Below are 17,347 nucleotides of genomic sequence, written 5' to 3'. Positions count from 1 at the left end.
CATCTAACTCCTTTTTTGCCACAATTGCATTAATCTGGCTCAGGGAATTACAGGCCAGATTATCCCCAGACGAAGTAAGGGTTCACCAAGATGTCACTAAACTAAGGGCCGCACTGGAATACATGGCGGATGTGTCTCTGTAGTCGGTCAAATATTCGGCTCGGGCCATAGCTTCCAACGTGGCCGCACGCCGGTTGTTCTGGCTAAAAAATTGGAAGGCCGATACCAGGCACAAATGGAGAGTAGCTGCGGCACCATATCAAAAGGGTCGCCTTTTTGAAGAGGCTCTCACTCCTTACCTGACTGAAAACAAAGAAAAGTTGAAAGTACTAGCTCATGTTGTCAAAAAAATGGGCAGACGTTTTTCTCCATACAACCGGCATCCGTCGTTCAAGTCTGGCACAGACCGAACTACATGGAGCGGGTATCAGCCCTTTCAAGCAGGGCCGGACCGCTCATCGGACCGGTCCGGCTACAGAGACAAGCCAAAGCCACAATTCCAGGCTAAGCGGCCCTTTCGCGGCAGAGGAGCTCGTCCTTTCCGAAAGTCAAAGTGACTTGAGGCGGATTCCTCCCATTGGCGGAAGACTGGCACTATATTTCCACAAATGGGAAAGTACCACCACGGACAATTGGGTTCTAACCACTATCAGAGATGGATTATCTCTGGAGTTCCTCACACTCCCCCCTCGGCGCTTCATCTCCTGCCCCCTATCCAGAAATCCTGTGAAACAAGGTCTCATGGAGGAGGCCATTTGTCATCTGTTAAGCATAGAGGCAATAGAGTGGGTACCCCTAGATCAATGGGGACTGGGTTTCTACTCCATCCTGTTCGTGGTACCAAAACCCTCAGGAGGATGGACGGTGATCCTAGACCTCAAGGCTCTAAATCGGTACCTAATTTACCAAAAATTCAAGATGCAAACTCTTCATTCTATTCTGGGCAGTATTTGGCCGGGGGATTTTCTTACATCCATAGATCTGACAGAAGCTTACCTGCACGTTCCCATACATCCAAATCAAAGGCGTTTCCTCAGATTCAGGTATTCCAACCATCGCTATCAGTACAGGGCCCTGCCATTCGGCCTATCGTCAGCTCCAAGGGTTTTCACCAAAATCCTGGCGGTTCTCGCTGCACTGCTCATGTTGGTACCAGTCCGCGTTCAGTGCTACTTGGACGATATCCTAATCCAGTCGTCCTCGGCACTGAATGCCCGTTCAGACGTAGCACTGACGATCAAGACACTCCAGGATCATGGATTTATGATCAACTTCCCAAAGAGCCATCTGATCCCAACAAACCGTTTGCTCCACCTAGGCGCAATAATAGACACCAGCCAGTGTCGAGTTTTCCTGTCTCAGGAGCGTCAGCTCAGCATACGTACGATGGTCACCAGGGTGCGCAAGGAGAAACGTGTAACCCTGCTCCTACTGTCACAGCTGTTAGGGAAACTGATCTCATGTATTGCCATAGTGCCTTGGGCCAGGCTTCATACGAGACAACTACCGTGGTTTCTACTCCCCTACCAGAAACGGGGTGTAGCATGTTTTCCACAGAGGGTGCGAGTCCCACCACAGACACTCACGTCCCTCATCTGGTGGTTGTCCCCAGCACTGTCCAAAGGATCCCTGCTCAGAGAACCGACTCGGGTAACCTTGACCACAGATGCCAGTCTGTTTGGATGGGGGGCACATCTGCAATCCCAATACGCCCAGGGATGGTGGTCTCAACGGGATCTCAAGAAAAATATCAATTGGTTAGAGCTCAGAGCCATACACCTAGCACTTCGCCATTTCCACAAGAAGTTGGCGGGCCGCCATGTGCTGGTTCTGACAGACAACGTGGCAGCAAAGGCCCATGTCAACAGGCAGGGCGGCACTCGATCACGGATTCTAATGTCCGAGGCCCAGTGTCTGGGGTCATGGGCGGAACAGAATCTGTTGTCCCTAAAGGCAGAACACATTTCAGGGGTGGAAAACAACCAGGCAGATTTTCTGAGTCAATCTACGATAGATCATTCAGAGTGGCATCTACATCCCCATCTCTTTCGGGAGATACCTCACCATTTCGGTCGGCCCAAAGTCGACCTGTTTGCATCCCCGAAGAACACCCAGCTTCCCCGGTTTCTATCTCGGTACCCATCCCAGGGTTCGGAGGGAACAGACGCCCTCCGCAGCTTTTGGCCGGCGGGCCTTCTATATGTATTTCTACCCCTTCCCTTGATCCCGGCCATCATCAGGAAGCTGTTACAGGAACAGGCGGAGCTAATCTTTGTGGCCCCGTATTGGCTGAGGCATCCATGGTTCGCGGATCTCGTGAACCTCGCTGTAGCCCCCCTTTGGCAAATCCCTCCAGAGAGGATAATTCTAACACAGGGGGCCATACGCCATCCGGACCCAGAGTGGCTACAACTAGCCATCTGGCATCTGAGCGCCAGTTCCTGATGTGCAGATCTTACTCTTCAAGGGTGATAGCTATGATCCAAGCTTCCAGACGGCCGGCGACGAACCGAATCTATGATGCCACTTGGAAGAACTTCTGTGACTGGTGTACCTGTAAGGGTTTGTCTATCTCTTCTGTCACTATTCCAGTGATTCTTGAATACCTCATGGATGGAGTGGATAAGGGCTTAGCGCCCAACACCTTGCGTAGACAAGTGGCCGCTCTTTCCACGGTGTTCACCTGTGCCAACGCCACTCCATTGTCCCATCATCCCAGGGTCCGATCCTTTATGAAAGGAGTCTCCAGACCTCCGGTAGTACGCAGGTATCCATCTTGGGAACTTCCTCGTGTTCTTCAGGCACTCACTAGGTCTCCCTTTGAACCTATAAGGTCTTGTCCTCTTCACATTTTGTCCCACAAGGTGGCTTTCCTAGTAGCCATCACGTCCGCGAGACGCGTGTCAGAGCTGGCTGCTCTTTTAGTTAGGGAAGACCTCTGTACCTTCTATCAGGACAGAGTGGTGCTGAGGTTAGATCCCTCATTCATTCCCAAGGTGAATACACTGTTTCACCGGGCTCAGGACATTGTACTACCAAACTTTTGTCCCAATCCTTCTCACACTAGAAAAGCAGTGGCATTACCTAGATGTATGTAGGGCATTACGTCATTACATTAAGAGGACAGCTTCCTTTCGCAAATCGGAGGCATTGTTTGTCTCTTTCCACTCAACTTCCAAGGGACGGAAGGTTTCCTTCTCTACTATAGCCAGGTGGATCAAGGCCTGTATCGCTCAATCTTACCAGGCTTCCTCTTTACCTGTCCCAAGCCGCCTGACAGCACACTCTACTCATAGCGCTTCCACATTGGCAGCGTGGCAGACTCAGGCATCCATAGAGGACATCTGTAAGGCGGCTACGTGGTCGTCCCCTTCACCATTCATTCACCACTACAAACTCAACAAGTTCGCTTCCGCGGAGGCCGCTTTTGGCTGTCGGGTTTTACAACAAGTGGTCCATTTCAGCACTGACACTTAACCAACCTGCTTCCCACCCATGGGATCATAGGGGTTTGGTATGTCCCATTCGTGGAGTCTACATTCCTCTACATGCTGGAGAAGGGGCGTTGTCTTACCTGAACGCCTTTTTTCAGCATGAGGAATGTAGACTCCACCCCCTCCCTGATCATTACTAGCAGTTAGGTTAGTGTCAGCAGTTCGGAGCCATCACGTCACACAATCATTTGCTTCGCCCTTTCGAAACTGGGGCATGGTCAGACCCTGCAGAGACGTGGCAACTTTGATTGTTTGGTCTGATTGGGCTAGAAGACTAAATCAACCCATTCGTAGAGTCTACATTCCTCATGCTGAGAAAAGGCGTTCAGGTAAGATAACGCCCCTTCTATTTCAATTTCTTGTATCATGGCCTTTAAGTCTAAAGAAGTCCTTATCATGTCAATTCTTGACCACGATTTATGTCTATTAGAATAAAAGGTGTAGTGTGCTTTTTCCGGGTACATCTCTCTCCAAATGTCCTGTATACAAAGTTCATTTTTCATTCTTAGAAAGGATTTAGGTAGGATATTACTTCCTTTTCCCCCCCGTTTATAACTTTTATAGTCCCGTACTGGATCAACAATTGCGTTAAAGTCTCCACATAGGGAAGTTTTTAATATGTAACCCCAGTTGCTGAAATGCAAGTAGGTTGAATGTTTGGACTCAATAAATCTTTGTGCTACAAACAATAGCAGGTTTGATTAAACTCTTATATTTTTAATGCATATTTATTCTTTTTTTAAAAGAAGAAACCCTCCAAATACAGTATTGCAGCATATATGAACTATATAGATACAGCATAAAGCAGTTGTAAATCTCAGCGGTTAAGGTGTTCATGAATGAACATCCATGCCATGATCCACATTCTGTTTAAAAGATTAACATGGGCTCCTCCATAGAAGGGACAATGTCACATTGAAATAGACTTAGCACCTATTAGGTCTAAAAGTTGCTGTTATTTTCCAGCACTTTGGAAACATTATGAAAAGATTTGGCTCTCTTGAGAACTTTGTAATTCTTGGAAAGTTGGAAGGAAATAGGAGAAGAGACAACCACCAGTAAGGTGGATGGCCTTAAGTCGGGGCTTTTCAACCTTTTCACCCATTGTACCACTTTTCGGATAAGGCAATATCCGAGTACCACCACTTGCAAACAAGGTATCAAAAACTTGACACCCCCCCCCCCAAAAAAGGAAAAAATGAGAAAGTACAGGTAGTCCTTGATTTACAACAATTCGCTTAATGACTGTTTGAAGTTACAAGCGAATTATGACCATTTTTCACACTTATGACTGTTGCAGCATCCCCAGGGTCTTGTGATTTACATTCGGATGCTTGGCAACTGATTCATACTTAGGACGTTCAGTGTCCCAGGGTCATGTGATCAATGGCCGGAGGGCATGGCCAGCTGATCACTCAGGTTGCAGGGTGCCTGTGGGGGGGGAATCCATGGGTCTCTGGTGGAGGGGGATGCGACTGGGGCAGGTGCCTGCCTGCCTTCCCTCCCTCTCTCCCATTGTGCCTTCCTTCTTTTTTTCACCTCCCCCTTTGTCCCTTCCTCCTTCCCTCCTTCTTTCCCATTGTCCCTTCCTTCCTTCTTTCCTTCCTTTCCTTCACCTCCCTCTTTGTCCCTTCCTCCTTCCCTCCCGCTTTCCCATTGTCTCTTCCTTCTTTCCTTCCTTTCCTTACCTCCCTCTTCTTTCTTTCCTTTCCTTCACCTCCCTCTTTGTCCCTTCCTCCTTCCCTCCCTCTCTCCCTGTCAAACCCCCACCAGCTTGACATGAACTGGCGGGGGAGGGGTCGAGGATGACATGCTGGGTGGCAAAGGAGACCAGTGGCCAGCGCCATTCTACCTGGCAGCGTGGATGCCTCCCGACCAAGCCAAACAGCTGGGAGCAGGAGGCCGAGGCAGGGAGCCAAGGGCCGATGGAGTGGCCTGAAGCTGAAAGGCTCTGTCTCTCAGCCGCCGAACAGCTTATAAATGCGAGGCCTGGAGCATAGCCGAAGGACGCTCACAGGATTGGAAGGCTGTAGCGCTGCAGCTCCCATTGTCCCTTCCTTCCTTCCCTTCCTTCCTTCCTTCCTTCCTTCCTTCCTTCCTTCCTTCCTTCCTTCCTTCCTCGTTCCTTCATCCTGTGCTATGCCACCCAGACCCCAGCCTGGTTTTGGAAGGCAGCAACACATCACAGCCCTGCCTGTGCGTGCGCAGAGGCAGAAGAGAGTGCACAGGCAGGGCGGGGATGTGGCCGGTTCACCTCCCGTTTTCAGGCACGTACGTTAGAACCGGCTACTTCTCCCAGTCATTTTTCCCCTACATTTTTCCCCTGAAGCAGACAGTCGGAGAGCTGCGTCACTCTCGTCATTTGGGCCCTCTACTTTTACGCTCCAGGAGTAGCTTACCTTTCAAACCTCCGATAATTAACGGAAGGGGAAACCCGCTGCAAAAGCACATCTCCCGAAAAGAGAAAGGCGATCAGTCAGCCAAGAGCCCGGCTGTTTCAGACTTTAAGCCTGCGATACAGGCAACAGAGGCCTAAGCAAAAAAGGCGATCCAAGAAAAGGGGGAAAAAAACCTGCTTTCCTTTCCAGCAAAAGTTACTTTTCCAAAACTGCCTTAAATGAAGAAGTGACTCCCCCCCTCTAATAATTGACTTTCTCCTGGCTTCTCCAGCCTTCCCGGGCAGGAAGAGATCAGCCCCGACCAGCTTTTGTTCCCCAAAGGCTAAAGTCGATTGCTTGCTTGTCTGATCCAAGGGGTGCATGGGCACCCCAAGACCCACTCCAGGCCCCCACTAAGCCACGATTCCTGGTTTGTAGAAAAGTTGAGGGGGGAAAGGCGATCAGTCAGCCAAGAGCCCGGCTGTTTCAGACTTTAAGCCTGCAATACAGGCAACGGTGTGTGCTTCTCCCAGCCCTGAAGGGGCTATCAGGCTAGCGTTTGTTGTGAAGTAAGAAGAGGGAGGGGAAGGGCCACATGGATCCTGCTGACCTGCATGCACCAGAAGAAGTCAATCCGGTTGCTGCACAATGAGTCCCTGGGGAGGGCAGGGCTTTGCTCTGCACCTGCGCTCTTCACATGCCCCCTGCAGGGCACATTTGGTAGGGTTTGTGCAGGCTGCCACCAAGCAGCATTTTCCACAAACAAGTGAGCTAGGAAGGAGCGGAGCGGGGGGAGGGGGAGGAAAGCGACATGGGGGAGGGGGAGGAAGGCAACACCGCGTACCACCAGCCAGGTGGTCGCGTACCACCAGTGGTAGGCGTACCACCGGTTGAACAGCTCTGCCTTAAGTACAGCAGTGATGGGTGCACTATTGAAGGACAGACTGATCAGATCAGCCTAATAAAAATTTATCTACCTGATGGCTAAGGGTAGATGCTAACAGAGTCAATCATTTTTCCTTTAAAGTTTAATGTTCTTCATGTCCCTGCCAATGTTATTACATGGTCACAAATACATTAATAGTTGTAACCCACGTTGTAGTTGGAGGATTTGAAGATGGCCTGCAGTAAAAACATCACTGCGTATATGCCCAGATCTCTCTCTTTCCATAGCCCTCTCGTAATAGATTTTCATCTGCTTTAATGAGCCTGGATCTCTTCTTGATCAACAGTATATTTCTTAGCCAGTCACTGTGGCCTTAAATGCCAATGACACAGAATGGACTATCTTCATGGATAGCTTGCCCCATTAATTCATTAAATATATAAGCATGCTTTTTATGTCTATTTAAGCTCTTTTGGCTTAAATCTGAATCCTAATTATGCCTTTATGTGCTTGGTTAAAAGGCTGTTGGATGTGACAAATTCTTGTCCATTTGCTTTGTTACCAGGAATATCACACACAAGCATATGTTTCCATAATTGTTTTTGTCCACTTTAAAAAAAATTAGATACAATGTGCTCTGTTTCCACTAATTTCTTGCTTATTTGTAAGCATTAAGAAGGAAGCAGGAAGTTGGTCAGGGAATCCATATCAATTTATGTATAATGACATCTTGGCAGTTTCTTCTAGCCCTGAGATACACAAATCATCAGAACAATGATGATTCTCTACACCAATTTTGGAGAGGGGAGCAAAAACATTTTTTTTTGTGATCCCAATTTAATCCTATGTTGGAAGAGCTTAGATGGAGCATCCCTCTTCATTAGCCAGTTTAGCAATTGGCTTCTTCTAGTTATTGATGCTGTTAAGAGTTTTGGGAGAATATGTCTCAAAACCCCAACAAACCTGCATGTGAAAGTGCAATTTTTAATTACTGGAAGCAGCATGATTAGATTTAAACATAATGTTGTGTAGAGGCTATAGTGCTGGACATTGAAGAAGGTCAGATTTGAATTCCAGTAAAGCTGATGGGGTGAACAACTTCAGAAAATTCTTGTGTCTGGAATCCATATCCATTGCCCTGAGTTCCATGGTGCCTCTGGTGTGTAAATGTTATAAATAAGTATTGAAAGAAAAATCTTCATCAGGGTCCAGTCCTAGCCAGGAATAATAAAAATGGAGACTGCTTTAGAAAGAAGGTTGAAGTTTATTGAAGAGGAGAGCCAGACAGAAAGATGGCTCTGGAAAAACTGACCACACGTAGTAGTGAGTGGATTTTTATACCTTCTTGGGCTTTTGTTTGGAGTTGTTCCTGTTGCATGAACTTTGACCTGAGTCTGAGTGTGCCTTTCTGGTATTCTGACGGTGGTGGGTTAATCCTATTGTGTCCCAAAGTTTATATCCTTTTTCCCTGGGGCTGTGGCTGATGACTGTTGGATTTTTTGGTGTGAAGGATTGTTGATTCTAGGGATCTTTCTTTCTAATCCAGGCTTCCTGGCCCCAATCTTTCTGACAAGATTATCACATCTGCATTTCTGCAGATCTGTCTGTTTGGGGCAGAGAGACTTGGGGCGGGGGTTGGTTTCTGCCTTTAAAATCCATTCTGCCTTTTTAATATTTCCCAAAGTATTTATTTCTCTGGATTCTTCCCACATAAGTAATGCTGTTTTATTGTAAGCAAATGATACTCAAAGCTCTCTGTAACCCTCTCCTACCAAATAATAAGGTTATATCCAGAGACTTAAAACACTCTGGACATGTCGGTTACTCATATTTAAACTTTCTGTGTCAGAGAATGAGTAGGTAGACACAATAACTGAAATGCTGAATAAATAAGCCAAATAAAGTCATGCTGAAATTTATCCTCCCATTTCCAAACTTTGTTCCTCAAGTATCTTTGAACTCATATCCTTCTCTCTAACCTTCTGGGGCCTGCCTTGTTGTTCCTGTTTCCAGATCTGTAAAAGCCCAGTAGTAGGCATAGTCTCATGGTTGGATTTAATCTGGGCATGGGAAGGTAGAAGGGCTACAGACTTCCCCAGAGAAGACTGTCTAGCAAAAGTCAGCACACATGGTAGCCTTATAGCTAAAATATGTAGTCTTCTGTACCTTCTAATATGTAGCCTTCCTGCACCTCAGCATGAGAACACAGCTACCTTTCTTTTTTTTTAAAGAAAAAAAAATAGAAAATAAGATTTTGTTCCTGTCAGACTTAAAATGATACAGATGAATATTTGGGGCCTGGTCCTAGCCTGATAGAATATTCATCAAAAGAATGTTTTTACTACTGTCATTCCCTCCTGCTAGGAAAAAACAGATCCTGCAGCTGAGTGGCTTACATGTCTTCTGTGATATCAGACCTTATGACTGATATTTTGACAAAGATGGATTCATACCTTATGCAAATTTATGGGCAATTTGCCAAACAAGCTATAGCAGCCAATTTCACCCATCACACTACATCATGAATCAAGTTTGTAAGTCATAATGGCTGGATTCCAGTACCCATACTGAGCTAAAATCAAAAACAATATTACTGTATAGTTGACTATGGTGTATGATCCCTTTTAACACAAGCTTCATTTGTTAGAGGCCAGAAGGCCTACCTTACAATTACCATTATTGGAAGCTATGGCACTAATTTACATGTAACTGAAGTCATGTTCCCTCTCCTTTAATGCAGTTGTGAGGCTTTCATTTCCTTATTAAATTATCTATGCCTTGTAATGTCAGTCAGATCTATCCAATTCAGAATGGTTTGTCCAAACAAGTCAACTTTGTATCATGATTTAGACTGGATTAATTTAGAAAGTGGAATGGTACTAGTCTCCTTGTGGCTGTACCAGACAAAAGGACGTAGGTGCAAACAGTCGTTTTTTTTTGTTGTCATAAGTTCTGAACTGGCACTGGCAATGGATCTTTATCACCAATCCTCAGACTATAATTGCTATATAATGTGTCACCCTAATGTTTATTCCATTAGAAGAAGTAACAAGAGAAAAAGGGATAATGCACTCGCAAAGACAGGAAAGGCAAACTTTTACTCTCCATTAGTGGCTTTCTAATGTTGATATTTCCAATTCCAACTATCTTCATTTTTTCTTGATTGAATACTTTAGAAGAGCAATTGTTCATTTCCACATTTGTTTGTGGAAGGGATAGTACAAATTCTTTCTTCTTAGACAGATAAGGTTTAGAATTCTCCCTGAATTATTCATCTGGGAATTGTAACTTTAGAAGCTTCCTGTAATTTTCCCCCAGGAAGTCCAAACTGGAATACCTCATTTTATTCCCCACAAGGAATTATCCTTAACTGATGATATTGATAGTGATGATAATGTCATAAGCCATTGAATCATAAACTGTCCTGTGTATGTAAGGCTTAAGAATGGGAATGGGAAAATCTGTTCACACATCTGAGAACAGTTAAAGTTTGTGACAATGCCAAATTTCTCTGGTCTTAAAATAAATTTGCCAGCACATGATCATGGCTATATTATAAATAGCCATTCTTTTCTTTTGCAAGAGTGTTAAATGAGATTCTGTACATATAATTATAGCATTCAGCAAACCGCAAACCCCAAGGAAGCTTCTCTGTATTGTATGGAACACTTTCTTGAATATTAAAACCCTGTTCCCTATGAAAAACTTGTTCAATGCGGTAACATGATATGACTTGTAAGTGGGCATATCATTGACAAGTAATACTAAATTGCCAGGGCAGTATGATATCTGCATTGTCTCCTGGACAATGAATGTATATTATTGCAAGCCAAACTACCATTCTTAATGAAAATTCCAGAATTGTCAGAAAGGAAATGAATATTTTGGAAAGCATTTGTCTTTATATCGGTTATAAAACTTTGGTGACTATCTAACAACAGTAATTACTATTATACATAATTTACACAAAGATACCATATAGGTAATAGTGTTTTGCAAATTATGTCAATTGACCCAAAGAATTAAAGTATATTGGTCATAATTTTCTACAGAATTTGATATTAATAAGTGTATTATCTCTATAGAGTTTCCTCTAATATATTAAAACTTTATTATAGAACTATAAGAACTATAACCTATTGATATTGAAAACAATAACAACACTTGTAACTGGTTCAAAATCCCAACTATGGTAAGTGTCTTATGAACTATCTTAGCCTGGGTTATTGTGTCTAGTTCAGTATTGCCATTGGTTCTTCAAGGGTTTCAGAGAGGATTTTCTTGGTTCTATCTGGACAAAGTCTTATTTGGGATGAGCTAAAGTTCATGGAGACTTCATGGATAAGTCTATGTCATTTTCATGGTGCAAGTATGGGTGTGAGTTGCCATTACCTACTTCCAAGCTTCTTTTTCAATACCCCAATCTAATCTTCAGGTATCAGGTCTGAGTCTGAGACCTGCATCCAAAGTAGAAGCTCCATCACGAAGCATCAAAGGATCTTCAGATCTTACAGATCAGAAATAATTGTGGCAGATTGCCAAAGTCTGACCACTAGATTACACCCCTCAAAAAGGCACAGGGTATTTCCAGCTAAGAATTTTATTGCATCTCATATGCTTTTAAAAAATGCTTTATAAATAAGGTAATCAACAAAATATGTTGCGACAGATTGTATTTAAATGGCCACTAAGGGAAACAGCTTTTACATTATACATATGTATATGCACACTCAAGATGAGAATGTATTAGTGTTCCTTCTGCCCACTTGTTTTTTTCACACTCTGTTGAGTTACTTTTCATATTCATAGCGTGATTCCTGCGTGGATGTCTAGGTGATAGATTTATTGCGTGTTACCTCCTGCTTTGTCACATATCTCCCACTCAATCTGTTTATCTCAATGGGTGAGCCAGAAGAAGCTTGTGTAGGGATATTATATTTATTGGTCACATTCAATACTGACATATCATTTTCCATTTTAATATTAAAGAAGTGTTAGATTGAAGAGCTTAGATTAGAACATGCTATGTTTTTTATGGTGCAAAGAGGTTGTAAGCAGGGGCCGACTAATTTAACACGTTGATATTTTTAATCAGAGTGACAGAGTTGAAAGGGACCTTGGAAGCATGTCCACTACTCAAGCAGGAGACCCCATGCCATTTCAGACAAATGGTTTTCCAATCTCTTCTTAAAAACCTCCAGTGATGGAATATCTATAGCTTCTGGAGGCAAGTCATTCCCCTGATTAATTGTTCTAACTGTCAGGAAATTTCCCCTTAGTTCTAGGTTGCATCCCTCCTTGATAGTTTCCATCCATTTCTTCTTGTCTTGCCTTCTGATGCTTTGGAGAATAGGTTGACTCCCTCTTCTTTGTGGCAACCCCTGAGATATTGGAACACTGCTATCATGTCACCCTTAGTTTTTCTTTTCATTAAACTAGACACAACCAATTCCTACAACTCTTTTTATATGTTTTAACCTTAACCTTAATCCATTCATATTGCTTATCTGTACAGTAGGTAGTTGTCTGAATATTATCAGGATAGTAAGAAGAAGCATTTGAATATTTCACTCTGTTCTCTACGTGTCCTCTAGCATAAAAGGGACCCTCTGTGATTGTCATGATATGCAGTATGTAAACCCTTTTCTAATTGACCCCACATCACTTCTATGCAAATTTCAAATACCTGGGATGCCATTTTATTTAGAACTCTTGCCTTCCCTAGGGAAGAATTGAGATGACATCCCAAAATATGGATAGGAGCCCAGCAATTCCACCAGCCATGGTGTCTACAGTAACACAAATCATACTTGACCTGCCATGAGGCTGCAAACTGATGATGCCCACAAATCAACCAAGCATGGAAGAAGTCAATCCTTGTGAAGTATGAGAGAAAAAACATTTGGTTATCAGCTTCCCACAATAAAGTACATATAGCCCAACTCACATGGTTTAATCTAACCTAACCATCCAACCTATCATCAGATATTAGGAAATGAAGAGAAGGAGGCAGTTTGCTTGCTTATGGGGAAACTTGTGGAATAAATACACACTGATTTCTCTCCCCCCTCCCCATTCCCTAACTTGCAAAGTCCAAGTGTTGGGAGGGGACCAATACTGAAAAGAAGGACTCAGTGAGGAAAATGGAAGAGCAAAAATAGGAGACAAGTATGACTGTGCTCTTAGAGAAGGTAGCCACCTCAGGCAGGATTTGCTGGAAGACACGGGCAAGATGTTAAGGAACATATAGGAGTGGGAGACACAATCCAACTTTCTTGCACACACACACACACACACACACACACAAACACACAATAGCCTTCTGTTCCTGGCTGTAGGAAGACTGCTGTTCCATTGCCACCATTCATCTAGTCAGTTTATGTACTTGGAACAAGAGGGGTGCTATCCTATTGTTGACTTCAAGCAGCAAAATGTCTTGGACTAACAATAGATGGAAAACATATAAAGTAGATTTAAGCCTTGACACAATTACATCAAAATGGACCATTTGTAGCGATTGGCAGTACTGGAGGAAAAAGAAGAACCAAAAGCGGGGATATGCTCTGTGCTTCCTGATCACAAAGCAGATCTGACTCACTTTGGAAACTGAGGCAGCAGAAGAGCCTCCCTATTTTGATGTGGTGTTTCAGTAAGGAGAGAAAAAATGCAATTCCTTAAGAAATAAGGTGCAAATGATAAGGGAAATATTACCTAACCATGGGGAAAGAAATAAAAGGAACTATAAATCTTTATTTCTAACCACAAAGGAGTTATTTGGAGGAAAACTAGGAAAAAAGTGCAAAGATTTTGAAGCATTGATTAATAACCAATCAATGACCAAGTGACAAAATTAGTGGATCAGAGGAATGCTGTGGACATAATTTACAGCCATTTGTCCAAAATGGTATAGGGTTTCCTGCCTGAGCAGGGATTGGACTAGAGGACCTCCAAGATCCCTTCCAACTTTATCATCATCATCATCATCATCATTACTTGGACTTCAGTACGGTATTTGATAAAGTAGATCACAACCTACTACGTGACAAGATAGAAAAATGTGGGTTAGACAGCATCACCACCAGATGGATCCGTAGCTGACTGACCGGCCGTATTCACATGTGGTCCTCAATGGAACCGCATCTACATGGAGGGAAGTGTGTAGTGGGTTGCCCCAGGGCTCTGTTCTGGGCCCAGTGCTCTTCAACATCTTCATCAACGATTTGGACGAGGGGATAGATGGGGAACTCATCAAATTTGCAAATGACACCAAGCTGGCAGGAATAGCCAACACTCTAGAAGACAGGCTTAAGATACAGAAGGATCTGGACAGACTTGAACACTGGGCACTATCTAACAAAATGAAATTCAATGGTGAAAAAAGCAAGGTTCTACATTTAGGCAAGAAAAACCAAATGCACAGGTACAGTATAGGGGGTACCTTGCTCAATAGTAGTAACTGTGAGAGGGACCTCGGAGTCCTAGTGGACAATCACCTAAATATGAGCCAGCAGTGTGCTGCAGCTGCCAAAAAGGCCAACACAGTGCTAGGCTGCATTAACAGAGGGATAGAATCAAGATCACGTGAAGTGTTAATACCACTTTACAATGCCTTGGTAAGGCCACACTTGGAATACTGCATCCAGTTTTGGTCACCACAATGTAAAAAAGATGTTGAGACTCTAGAAAGAGTACAGAGAAGAGCAACAAAGATGATTGGGGGACTGGAGGCTAAAGCATATAAGGAACAGCTGCTGGAATTGGGTATGTCTAGTTTAATGAAGAGAAGGACGAGGGGGGACATGATGGCAGTGTTCCAATATCTCAGGGGCTGCCACAAAGAAGAGGGAGTCAAGCTATTCTCCAAAGCCCCTGAAAGCAGGACGAGAAGCAATGGATGGAAGCTAATCAAAGAGAGAAGCAACCTAGAACTAAGGAGAACCTTCCTGACAGTTAGAACAATTAACCAGTGGAACAACCTGCCTCCAGAAGCGGTGAATGCTCCAACACTGGAAATTTTTAAGAAGAGACTGGACAGTCATTTGTCCAAAATAGTATAGGATTTCCTGCCTGAGCAGGGGATTGGACTAGATGACCTCCAAGGTCCCTTCCAACTTTATTATTATTATTATTATTATTATTATTATTATTATTATTATTATTATTAAAAACAATTACTTTAAATTATCTAACAATAATAACAACAAAATAACTGATTGGAAATCTTGCTTTCTTCACACCTCTTCCCTCTTGTGATGCCATTGCTTTATTAGTAGCACAGTTACCATAGAATCCATCGGTGTGGGCAAATTCTCCAAAATGTTAAAACATTTTTAGCCCTTCTTTTTGCATCACTGAGACAATGGCACCTTAGCGGTATTTGGTCTTAATTTCCAATTCAGTTTTAAAGTTTTCTTGAGAGAAATAAAATTTAGAGGAAATGATAATTGTTCTAAATATATAGATCTCTTTCCCAGGCCAATGAGTGTCTGGACTTTTATGCTTGTAACCTTTGATGCTTCAGCTTTGATGTTATAAACATGAAAACAAAGTTTGAAACATCTACAATGCGAAGAGCAGAATAGCTGGAGGATACTTAAGAAGTGGGAACCTTATTAGAAATTAATATTTAATCATAAGTTTCTTTTTGTGACTCTAATTATTCACTTTCAGTGAATTTGATCTATGTTTCGTTTAGCCTTTGAGACCTAATAAGCTTTCCTCTTTGCTGACAGAGCAACCTTAGGCTTATTATCTGAAAATCAACCTGGGCTCGTTCTGCTTCACTTCAGCATCTCCCACAGGACAACTGTTAGCATTTGAACTCATCTGGGTCTTTGAATACAAACACAGGTGCAACTTTCTCATAATGCTGACATAAAGGGAAAAACTTGGTTAAGTAAAACTGAGTCAAGAAAACATATGGAACAGATATGGGCAGGAACCTTTAAAAAAAACTTACATTAGAATTATAAAAAATACCAGCTGGCTTGTTATATTTATTGACATCTTCACTAGATTGAGAATTTTGTACATCTGTATAATCCACTGTCAGATTTAGATATACATTTCAACTATCTCATTCAAAAAATCCTTTGTTGATTTTTAAACTTCTTTAGCATTCTCCAATTGTTACGCAAAAGACAAATGTTTTCTCATCTAGAATAGAAACTAGAATCCCAAAACTAGATGAAAGTTAAATTTGGGACACAGCATAAAGAGATTACCTGTCTAATATCCTCTGGATTCAGGAACTAAGCAGGGTTGCTCCTAATTAGCATTAAGAGTCTAAGAGCTGCAAAAAAGATGGGAAAATAAAATTTAAAAAAAAAAATCCCCAAGAAGGGAATAGCAAACTACTACTGTTCTGTTGGCAAGGAAACTATAAGGATGTGTCCATGAAGTTTTCAAGGGTCAGATTCAGTCTTGCTAAGATTTCTGAACAACAGCAATTTTATACCAGTAAGAATGTCCTAATATTGCCATTACCTGTCCTTTCTTGCCCACCAAGTACAGAAATATGTTTACAATTATAGTTGGAAATAAATAATTTATACAAGCTCAGACTAATGTGCTACCTCTGTCTTTTTTGCGGAACCCCCATGTCATTCATGCCTAAGTAATATTCAAATTAGCTGCTAGATTTTGACCAAAACACATTTTTGTTTCTGAGGCCATCTCGGGTTGCTAGTTTTATCTCTTAAAGTCCTAACCGACTTAGTACCAGGTGTCAGCATGCTCACATTTAGAGAAGAGGAGCAATAAACGCCTTGTTAACTTCTGGGTAAGTGGCTGTTGCAGAGAATCTCTGCTATCCATTGAGGCCCTCCTTTTGACAGAGGGCAGGATAGATTCTTCTCAGTCATTTGAAAGCCTCAAGACAGAGAAAAAAACTCTGCTAGACACAATTGTGTGCAGGGATGTTGTATTATTCTTCCTAATAAGAAGCATGCTGAAGAAGACTGCATTGCCCTCCTTTGAATCTAGCAGCCATGGTCATATGACTAAAAGCTGCCATCAGTCATACAAACTTTTTAAGAGCATTTGGGTGAGAGACTGAGAGCTGTAAAAAAGTGGTAATAGGTGCTTTAGAAATATAAATTAATTGAACCTTAACATCTATCTTACCCTGTTAAAGTATATCATGTTCAACTTTGTATAAGAAAGTTAAAAACAATTCCCGTACAACAGTGGTTCTCAACCTGTGGATCGGGACCCCATTTGGGGTCGAACGACCATTTCACGGGGGTTGCCAAACAACACAGTCCACCATTTTTCCCCCTTTTATTCTATTGGCTTTTGAAAGCCAATAGAATAGACTCTCTTGAATAGAGTCTAATTCTATTGGCTTTCAAAAGCCAATAGGAATTGTCCAAGCTGTCTCTGCCCTGCTGAGCCCGCCAAAAGTCCCATTCTGCAAATGGTGCTGCACCAGTTGAGTAGTCCTCGACTTATGACCAGTTGAGTAGTCCTCGACTTACGACTGGTTGGGGGTCGCGGCATTAAAAAGGTTGAGAACCACTGCTGTACAATATCTCTTTAAAATATCTGTTCCTCCCTAAAGGTTGTATTATTGTCTAGTTATGTTCTGC

The 17,347-nt window shown here is 42.8% G+C and overlaps 1 protein-coding gene across 2 annotated transcripts in view; it reads left to right on the top strand.

Annotated features, from left to right (window-relative positions):
• The window catches only part of LOC120306122 (extracellular calcium-sensing receptor-like), an 86,914-nt gene that overhangs the window by 26,943 nt on the left and 42,624 nt on the right, over positions 1-17,347 (top strand). The gene's annotated exons all lie outside the window — the stretch shown is intronic.

Source organism: Crotalus tigris, unplaced genomic scaffold (assembly GCF_016545835.1).
Source record: "Crotalus tigris isolate CLP2741 ecotype Arizona unplaced genomic scaffold, ASM1654583v1 scf7180000017716.2861928, whole genome shotgun sequence".
Lineage (NCBI taxonomy): Eukaryota > Metazoa > Chordata > Lepidosauria > Squamata > Viperidae > Crotalus > Crotalus tigris.
This window is presented reverse-complemented; position numbering and strand designations above follow the sequence as displayed.